Source organism: Bos grunniens, chromosome 5 (assembly GCF_055505025.1).
Source record: "Bos grunniens cultivar Pamir isolate PY7600 chromosome 5, Bosgru_T2T1.0, whole genome shotgun sequence".
NCBI classification, from domain to species: Eukaryota; Metazoa; Chordata; class Mammalia; order Artiodactyla; family Bovidae; genus Bos; species Bos grunniens.
In genome coordinates, this window is record NC_141169.1 from 44,815,766 (window position 1) to 44,826,351 (window position 10,586).

At 41.8% G+C, this 10,586-nt stretch overlaps 1 long non-coding RNA gene across 1 annotated transcript; it reads right to left on the reverse strand.

The window, feature by feature from the left end:
• Nucleotides 1-7,841: 7,841 nt before the first annotated feature.
• Nucleotides 7,842-9,386, reverse strand: LOC147371833 (uncharacterized). The gene is made up of 2 exons (XR_015163787.1): nt 9,040-9,386; nt 7,842-8,169 (listed from the first exon to the last, which is right to left on the reverse strand). It is a non-coding gene; the product is annotated as an uncharacterized LOC147371833 (long non-coding RNA).
• Between the last annotated feature and the right edge of the window lie 1,200 nt (nt 9,387-10,586).

Sequence of the window (10,586 nt, forward strand, 5' to 3'; positions counted from 1 at the left end):
TGTTTTATATTCACCTTCTTTCCATTACCTCAGGAAAAAAAATCATTCCTGCTCTCCTTAGAGGTAAGAGTTTTCTCTCCTAAAGCTTCCTAAGGCCATTAACCTCACTGAAGTTCTTCTTTCTAACAATTAAACATTTTTTTTCCCCCAACAACTTTGTTTTCTTTAGTTTGCATTTTTAGCTTCTAATTTTTTTTCCCTCAGAGAAAATAAATAAATAAGCCAACAACCCAAGCCTTTGACAGGTCTTGCTGCCCTTTCAGTCTTTGTCATACATACATACTTAAGAAATCAGACTTCTTAAATAATCAGTGTTTGCCCACTATCTTCATCTTGCCCTCCTCATCCCTTCCCTTTTTTCGGTCTGATATCCCTTTCCACCACTTTGTTGAAACTTCATTTCTCTTTTGTTGAATGTCCTCCATTCCTCTCCTCACTGACCATGTTTTCATTTAAATAGTCAAACATAATAGCTGCTTTAACATTCTTGTCTGTGAATTCTATGCATCTCTATCATTCCTGGGTCTGTTTCTTTTGAGCAATTTTTCTCCTGGTTATAGGTCACATATTTCTGCTTCTTGGCATGTTTAGTAATATCTTACTGGATATTGTGCATTTTACACTGTTGAGTGTCTAGATTTTGTTGCTTTTCCTTAAAGATTTGTGTTTTATTCTGACAGGTAGTAAAGGGTACTTGATCCTTTGGGGGCTTGCTTTTAAGCCTTTTTAGGGCAGATATAAAGTAGCCTTTCTTCCAGGACTAGTTTAGTAAGACTCCTAAAGCATGGCCTTTCTCTAGTCACTACTGAATGTTCCTAGTGATCATCGAGAACACTCCTCTCTGGCTAGTCAGAACTTGAGCAATTTTCCTTGTGTAAGCTCAGAAACTGTTCAGCTCACAGCTCCTAAGCCTCTTTACCAAACTATGGAGTTTCACTGTATTCAGCAAAGATTCAAAATGAGCCTAAACAGATTTCTGGAACTTTCTTTCTAGGTAGCTTCCTCCTCCCTGCAACTCTGCCCTACAGCTTCCATCAGCTTTAGGTATCCTGAACTCCGACCTTTGCCTCCTCAATTCAAGACAATCATTGTGGTTTATATGGGTTCCCTACTCGATGGCCAGGCATGTGTCTCAGGGCAGAAAGTCAGGGCCATCTTGCTGCTGCTGCTGCGTCGCTTCAGTCGTGTCTGACTCTGTGCGACCCCATAGACGGCAGCCCACCAGGCTCTCCTGTCTCTGGGATTCTCCGGGCAAGAACACTGGAGTGGGTTGCCATTTCCTTCTCCAATGCATGGAAGTGGGAAGTGAAAATTGAAAGTGAAGTCGCTCAATCGTGTCTGACTCAGCGACCCCATGGACTGCAGCCCACCAGGCTCCTCCATCCATGGGATTTTCCAGGCAAAAGTACTGGAGTCGGGTGCCATTGCCTTCTCTGAGGGCCATCTTAGGGCCATCTTTTCTCAGGGGTCACAGTCCCACAATGCCTGTTGTACAAAGTCTGAGAACAAGTTGTTTCATATATTTTTTTCCATTTTCCAGCTGTTCAAGATTAATTCCAGTTTCAATGATTTCATTTGGTCAGAAGTTGAAGTGTCTGAAATTGCTCTTTTGAAGAACACCAGTGATTGCTTCTAAGTAATTCCAACATCTTTTCCTTATTCCTCTTGTTCCTGGGGCAATATTTAAGTCACTGTCTTCTTAAAATTCTCCTCCCTTAAACCATCCTATCTCCTTTATCATTCCTTCCCTATTTCTCTTCTCCAGAGGGCCTTGTGATTAGGCAAACACAATTATAAAATAGATCATAGATCAAACTGGCAATTTCCAGTTTGATCAGGGAAAATGGCTGCAGGAGCCTCGGCAGTTGATCTCTAGGCAAATTCCCACAGGGAGCATTTAATAAACATTTGCTGATTGATTTGGGGTCTACTGTACCCTTATCCATTAGTAGGACAGTTAAGAGTTGACTGTGTTTCACATGTACATATTTCAGTATGAGTGCTATTATTTACCAATGTCTTTTGGGGGAGTTTTGAAAGTTTTTCTAGTCTCAAGAAAATATGGTTGCGTAATTTGAAATTCAAATTCAAATGATCAAGAATGTAATCTTTGCTAGATTTATCATGTCCTGTTTCTGTTTTGTTTTTCTTGATGGGTCTATTTCAACTTGTGCAACTCTGTCGGTCCTTTCCAGAGCAGACTCAGTTTTTCCTTCTGAGAAAATACTTGTTTCTGTTCTGCGTAGTTTAGCAGTATGCTAACATTTTGGTTAACACTTTGTTTCTTATCTTGGATAAAATTATTGTAGGTTAATATACTCAATTTTGTCTTTCATTTATCCTGGTTAATGATTCCAGACCCCTACAGGTAGAGGTATTTATGAATTCAAGATGATTATGCTGCCACTGACATTGAAGCCTCATTTCCCCCCTTAAGGCTATTTTTATTAATTATATATAACTCCTACACATGTTCAATAGAAGACAATTTAACTGCATCAAAAAGTTGTCTGTGATTAACAGAATAATGCTTAAAAAATAATATAGTATCCACATCTGTCAAAAGAAAATAATTTGGATATTGCAATCACTTGCTATAGCTTTCATTAATATTAGATGACATTAAGATAACCAAACATCAAACAAAGGATAATTATGTATCTTTCAATTATTTTTCCAACCCTCTTTAAAGGAACTTGCCAAACAGGCTTGATGCCTTGAGAAGTAATGCCACTTAAAAAAATCATTGTCGAGTTCAAACTGACTATTTAATGTTTAAAGTCAAGGACAGTTAAATATTTACTTATCCTAGGAGTTCATTTACTGCCCTTGAGACCTTGTTTCCCCTCCTTTAAGAGTGTTTAAAAAATCGAGAGGCAGATTTTTGATAAATGTCCCTCACAGATAATAATTTACTTAAAACAAAAAGCTTTAAAATAAAATCAGGTGCATCCTTGCCTATATTTGAAAGAGAATTCAAACTCAAGTGGCATCCACAAATATACAATATATGTATTTCAAATATACAATAAGAAAACTGATTCTGAATAATAGAATCTTTGTCTTACCCTAGAAAACTGAAGTTGAGGAAAGGGTATATGCTTACTAAGTGGAAAGAAGGGAATACAATTCCAGAGCAGCGTGAGTGAATAAAATGGAAGTTGATCAGGGATAGAGAAATAGCAAATGCAAAGTGGTCCTTTAGGGAATTGGCTCTGGCTTCCCCAGAAAACAGTGTGTTCCTTGGTCAAGCCATTTGGAATCATGGTGCCCAGAGTGGTCCATCGAGGTGGAAGGGGAAAAGGAAGGGAGTGCTGGCTCCTGTTTTTCTTCAATCAAACTAGACCACACCAACCTCAAAATGATTGCTGCAGCTCCAATCATTACATCTCCACAGAGCAACATCCAGAAACAGAGGAAAGAAAGAGACGATAGAAACTTTCTTCTCAAGCATTTCCTTCTTTTCAAACAATTCTTTCTTGGAGGCTCCTTGTATGCATCCTTTTATACCCTATTAACCTAAAGTGGGTTGCACATCCCAACTTAGATCAATCAGTGAATGCTGCTGTATTTAAAACAGATGACCAACAAGGTCCTACTATATAGCACAGGGAACTCTGCTCAACGTTAGGTGGCGGCTCGGATGGAAGGGCAGCATACATATACATACACGTATACGTATGGCTGAAACTCTTTGCTATCCACCTGAACTATCACAACGCTGTCAACTGACTGTTGTTCAGTCACCAAGTCGTGTCCAACTCTCTGGGACCCCATGGACAGCAGCACACCAGGCTTCCCTCTTCCTCACCTTCTCCTGGAGTTTGCCCAAGCTTATGTCAATTGAATTGGTGATGCCATCCAACAATCTCATCCTCTGTCACCCTCTTCTCCTCCTGTCTTCAATCTTTCCCAGCATCAGGGTCTTTTCCAACGAGCCAGCTCTTTGCAGCAGTGGCCAAAGTACTGGAGCTTCAGTTTCAGCATTAGTCCTTCCAATAAGTATTTAGGGTTGATTTCCTTTAGGATTAACTGGTTTGATCTCCTTGCTGTCCAAGAGACACTCAAGAGTCTTCTCTAGCACCACAGTTTGAAAGCATCAATTGGAGTAATTGGCTGTACTCTCATATAAAATAAAAAGTTTAAAAAAATCAGTGGATGGAGAGATAGAGATTGTCATTATTAACTTCAATCAATCAAGATATATCCTCCATGGCTGAGTATTTTTTGCACATACTCAACTGCAGATCAAAATTGGCCTCCTTCTTGACCTTCTTGCTTCTAGCCAGTATGCTCTTTCTAACAAACATGTCGATGATGTCACTGTCATGCTTGACATTCTTCTAGGGCTTTTCCTCATCTATAGGCAAGTCCAGGTTCCATGACCATTCATATTTCTTCATGTTAACTCACCGATTTCATCTCCTCTCACTCTGCAAAGGGCACTGTGTTTCAGAAACATGGAATTAGCTGGAGTTCCCAGCGTACATCATGCCTGTTGTTACCTCCTGTGTTTTCTGTACTGTCTCTTTTGACTCTCCCCATTGTCTTCATAGCAACTACAACTTACTTTCAAATTTAGACTTAAATGCACCCTCCTCAGAAAGCCTGCCAAGACATTCCTCCTTTTCTCTCAATAGCATCACTTGTATGACATTGATAGCCTTGTGGTAATAATGTATTTCTTCCTCTACCCCCTTAATCTGACTGGAAATCCCCAGGGCTTATCTCAGCATCCAGAATGCAGAAGCCACTTGAAACATCTTATTAAATGGAAGATCCCTGTAGATGTATGTGATCAATCTCAACCAGGTCTTTATTTGTTTAATTAGTCACTTGGTGAAGCCTGACACCAGGTACTATCACGAACACTCCCCACTCTCCCAAGGCCCAAGTGTGGTCTTCACTTCCCTCATCCTCAACAGGTAAATCTCTATTTCTTAGAGTCCATATATGACATGAAGTTCAAAAATTTTAATCTTCCCTCATTTGCCTCAACCTCCATTCACAACATTTAACATTTCTCTGTTTTCACTCTCTTCATCGCTGTCACCTGAAAGGAAAAGGTGTCTGTTTTGCCTAAAGATCTCATGCCTCTGACCTGCTCCTTGGACTTCTTGCTCCAGAATCTTTAATCGTCCCTTTGACACCAGCTAGCACTCCAGTCTCTAAGTCACCCATCAGACTGGTTACTCTTGCACTGCCTTATATACAGAAGACTCCTGTCCTGTGGTCAGTGTCTTCAAACCTAGTAGAGGTTGCTAGAACGGGTGGCTCAGAAACCAGATGCAATTGATAGAAAAATTCCACTTGACTCCCACAGAGTTTTTCCATTTGGAAAATTTAATTAAAAAAAAATAAGGCTTTTGGTCTTCTCTGTAAAGATCAGACAGCTGGCTGCCCTGGGCCAGCCTTTCCACGTGGCAACAATTGTCTAGGTACAGCTGCTGTGGATGGGGCATGTGATCAGTAGGTCATCATAGTCTCCTCTGACTCTCTTTGCTTACCTGCCAGGGCTTATCTGGTGGCTCAGATGGTAAAGAATCCACCTGAAATGCAGGAGAACTGGAATCGATCCCTGGGTCAGGAAGATCCCCTGGAGAAAGGAAAGGGTACCCACTCCCATATTCTTGCCTGGAGAATTCCATGGACAGGAGAGCCTGGCAGGCTACAGTTTATGGGGTTGCGGAGTCTGACATGACTGAAGTGACTTAGTACACACAGTATATCACCTGCCAGGTCCTTATAAGCATTTGAGTTTGCAGTCCCTTGCTGGAGTTTGATTTTGTCCCTGTCTTTCACCTGGAAGTTCCCTCTTGAAAGGAAGGGATTTTCCTGGTGATCTGCTAGTGATGAGATACAGCAGTGGATGCTCCATCCTCATTGTCCTTGAAGTTTCTACATCTCTCTATCCTCTCAAGAGACCACATCCAGTTTGGCTTTCTTAGCACATAAGCTCCTGGTTCTATTAGCTCCATAATGCCAGTTTTGCTGGCCATTTTATTTCCACCCACTACGTGAAAGCTTTTCCTAAAATTCCTATTATTTTCTATCCGGGTCCCCTTCATCTCCAAGGGCTCATCAAGTCATGTGACTTTTGTCATCTATCCCTTTAATGTGAAGAGCTGCCAAATATCTCTCTAACATCTCTTTCTCATATTCTTTTCACAGATCTCCAATGATCTGCTGGAAACATCCCCAGGATGTATTTTCAGCATCTCAGTTTTAATACATCTGAAACACAATTCATTATCTTGCCTTCCACCCCTCCTTCCAACCACCCAGGTGCTTAATTAACTATTGATGGACTTTTCACGGCAATGCAGTTTGCAAATCACTCCACCCCTTTCCTTTGATATCCAAAGCATTTCTTCAGGTCCTCAAAACTTCTGGCCTTCCAATTGGCCTCCCTGCCTCCTGCCGCTCATTCCTATCTCATTCCTACACTCTGGCAAAATCATCCTTCTGAAACAGTGCTGTGACTATGCCCTTCTACTGTTCTGCATTCTGTAGCTGAAAGAATGAAACATGCAGTTAGTCAAGGTTCCTGTCCACATTCTTCTCAGCAATCCAGTTATATTTAAATCTCAAAGCAATGACAGTCCATCCTCCCCACACCATGCTTTTCAGAAACTTTTAGTAGTTTGCAATCCAGTTATATTTAAATCTCAAAGCAATGACAGTCCATCCTGCCCACAACCATGCTTGGTAGATCAGAAACTTATAGTAGTTTGCCATCTTTTGAAAAAGAAAATCTAAAACATGACTTTCAACCATTCAAACTCAATTAGGTTTGAATTAAATTTAATTTAATTTAAACTCAACCTTACCTCCCAACCGCTTCCTGACACCTACCTAACGTCACTTGGACAACCTGAAATTCACCAGACAGCTTGAAGGTACCTCATGCTTTCTCCCTTTGCTGATGCAGGTCCATTGTTTGTAAGGTTCTCCCCACACCTTTCCAGGCCCATCTCATACGTTTCACTGATAATGCCACTTGTCACACACATTCTTACTTTGTATTTATGGCCAGGTCTTCTCTGATGCACTGTCTTGTATGCTCCTTGAGAGCATCTTTCATCCCATTGGAGTATTTGGCACATGGCACCATTTCAATCAACAAACATTCAGACAAGTTTTCTATAACAGCAGACACTGAGCCAGATGCTGGCATACAAATACAAGATACAGCCCCAGCCCTGATGGATTTCTCAAGTCTGATGAGCACAGTCGAGGTACATGCAAAGGAAGGAGGGATTTATTCATGGAGGGATGACTAAGAATGGGAAAGTGAGGCCTCACAGGATACGATACTTGAATTGAGCACCAAAAAAAAGAATAGTTAGAGAGGTAGGTGGGAGAAATGTTTGCAGTGAAACTTAGTTGAGTTCAGTCACGAGGTTATGTCTGACTCTTGAGATCCCATGGACTGTAGCCCACCAGGCTTCTCTGTCCATGGAATTCTCCAGGCAAGAATACTGGAGTGGGTGGCCATTTCCTCCTTCAGAGGCTCTTCCTGACCCAGGGATCAAACCCTGGTCTCTTTCATTGCAGGCAGATTCTTTACTAACTGAGCTACAAGGGAAGTGAAACTTAGGTCAGCCATATTTAAAACTTATTGGCAATAATGATGCTGTTAAGGTAGCAAGGTTGAAGGGTTAGCCCAAATATATTTAGATTATGTGGGTGGTACTTAGATATAAAACAGATGAACCAGAGTTAAATGTCGCTCAAGAACGGATTCTACCAAGGGAAATACGTGGAGGAAAAACCAACTGAAGTCACTCTAATTCTTGGTTGTTGACTCCCTCCAACACATACATCACTTTGTTGATAGGTATGTATTTTAGATCAGCAGTTATTTATTATTGACACTTTAAAAAGAGGGATGCTTCTGCTACTGCTGCTAAGTCGCTTCAGTCATGTCCAACTCTGTGCGACCCCATAGACGGCCTCCTACCAGGCTCCTCTGTCCCTGGGATTCTCCAGGCAAGAACACTGGAGTGGGTTGCCATTTCCTTCTCCAATGCATGAAAGTGAAAAGTGAAAGTGAAGTTGCTCAGTCGTGTCCGACTCTTAGCGACCCCATGGACTGCAGCCTACCAGGCTCCTCCGACCATGGGATTTTCCAGGCAAGAGTACTGGAGTGGGGTGCCATTGACTTCTCTGAAAAAGAGGGACAGAGAATTGTCAATCAAGATTTGGTGCAGATCAGAAAACAAGTAAACTGCCTTATACAAATTGCAAACAGAGTATCTACAGTCCAAAACTGACTTAGATTTTGGAAGTCTTCCATCCTCCAAATAGGACTAGAACAGCATTATCACCTGCCAAGGCTGAAGTCACTGCTACTATGGCTTCCTAATGCAAGACAATCACCAGAAACATTTTCAGACTGACCTTTGATTTCTTCACTAGAATACACAGCTTTATTTGACTAAGATAAACAAAAAGTCAGAAACTTTAAACGTAACTGACTTTACTTGACCATCTTAACTGACATCTCTTTCTATATGAGAAAAGATTCCCCATCAGCACTTTTTAAAAGGGACATCTGGCTTCAAAGCTTTTACTTTTTTTTTTTTTTTTTTTCTGTTGCAAAAATATTAAGTAAAGTATTTCTGGGGAGGCATGCAACAAAAATGCCAGCATCAAACTAAGCCCTGCTGATTTGCACTGGGACTGTTTCCACAATAACAAGTGGTTGCTGTTATTTTTACAGAGACGCCAATAAATAAACAGTCCTAGAAACACAGCACATGGACAATGATTGATAAAATGAAATAGTTCCCCTCTTTAAAGCTAGTCCTAAAACATCACAGAATTCCTAGTGGAGAACACAGTAATTGGACTTGAAAAGCAAAGAATTTAGTCACAGAAGTTTTAGCCTCCCACCCACGCAGCCTTTATACTTTAGTAGTTGGTCATCCTTTCTCATCTGCTCCAAAGCTTCGAAGGTATTCAGCCAAGATCTGATAATTCAGCCCTGATCAAACTAGGATCTAACCTTCCATCTCCCACCGAGTGTATTCTTACCATCAAAATTAAGCAATGGAAGTCGGTCACTACACATAGCCCTGAGAGCGGAGTGGACTGTCATAGGTACCTTGTGATATTGAATCCAGACCTTTTGGTGAAGCCCGCCTAGGTCATCTGATGGTGGTGGGAGGGTTGCAGGGAGGTGGGCAGGGAACGTGACCCATAGTGCGTATCGAGCTGCCCTTTGAACCACATCAATAGAAATCTTTCCTTACTTGTGATAAGTGCCTCCACACACTGATAAGCACCATTTGGAAATCTTCACCACTCTGATAAACATCACAAGGCCACTGTGAGTGTTACTGCATTCTGGGTCTTTCTCTGGGATCAGAAATCACTTTGCAATAAGCCTCTCCGGCAAACTCCAGTTCCCTAGCTAGAAGACTGTAAATATGACAATCCAGAGAATTTCTTCTTTTTTTTTCTTCTATTGCTTGCTAGATAGCAAATTAAACACACCAGAGGATTGAAAAACCTTAAAATTGTTTGTTGTTATGTTGTTTTACTGGCAGGAGAACAGCTGATTACCCAGTTGAATTCTTTGTCCCTGTTTGCTCTTTGAAGCACAGTGTACAGGTGAGGCTTAGTGGGGGCATCCTTAAGAAAGCATGGAAACTGGATACGCTCTTCTTTCACTGCTGGGGGGACTGACTGAGGCCTGGAAGGTGCCAGGACTAGAGGATCGGACTGCCTTTGGCTTCTAAGGCTGGTGTAATGGCTCTGTTCTCACAGAAGTGCTGACAGAACATGACAAATAGAAAACAGATGTGAACTGACCTTCCAAAAATGTATTTCAAGGCTTCTTAATCTTTGCTGGAAGTGAGAGTGAGAGGTGCCACCTCCAGGCAGGGATGCACATGACATTGAGAGGAGGGCTGCTGCTCCCACCTGGGGCCCCCAGCCAGTCCGCCTCCCCTCTCTCACCCCTCCCTTCCTGCACTGACTTTCAGACATCTTTCCCCTCACAGTCTGTTTCATCTATGGCCATCTCCTGGCCCCTGCGCTGTTCCCCCACTTGTCCCCCCAACACATGAGATCTTGGCTTTTATAGATATACCACCTTTTACCAAGCACTGAGGCCACTTCACTCCCAATTTTGCTTTGAAACCATCACTGTCACTGGGTTCATTACTAGCTTTATATATTTTTGTGACACTAAATGTTGGTTTGGAACCGCTGAGTACACTGGACTTTTGTCCACTTAGAAATCCTGGAATAGAGGGGTACAAAGACCAGCTGGGGAAACAAGTTCTCCTGTCCCTCCCGTACTGCCTTCAGGGCCCCTGGCTCTGAGGGCAAAGTACCACTCCTTGTGCACGTGATGCGGGCTTGAACCATGCATGATTCTATGGGTTTTGAATCGCTCTGCTTATGCTCTTCATGGACATCTGTCTGCGTCCTGCAGGAATCTGGGTGGGATTTCCCAAAATTTTGCCCTTCTAAGAGCTACAATACTTAGTCAAAGACCTTTATTCCTTGACAAGTTGTTGATATCTCACAAAACAGTTTATGGCAACATTGTCCCTGAGAAAGAAAGTCACGTA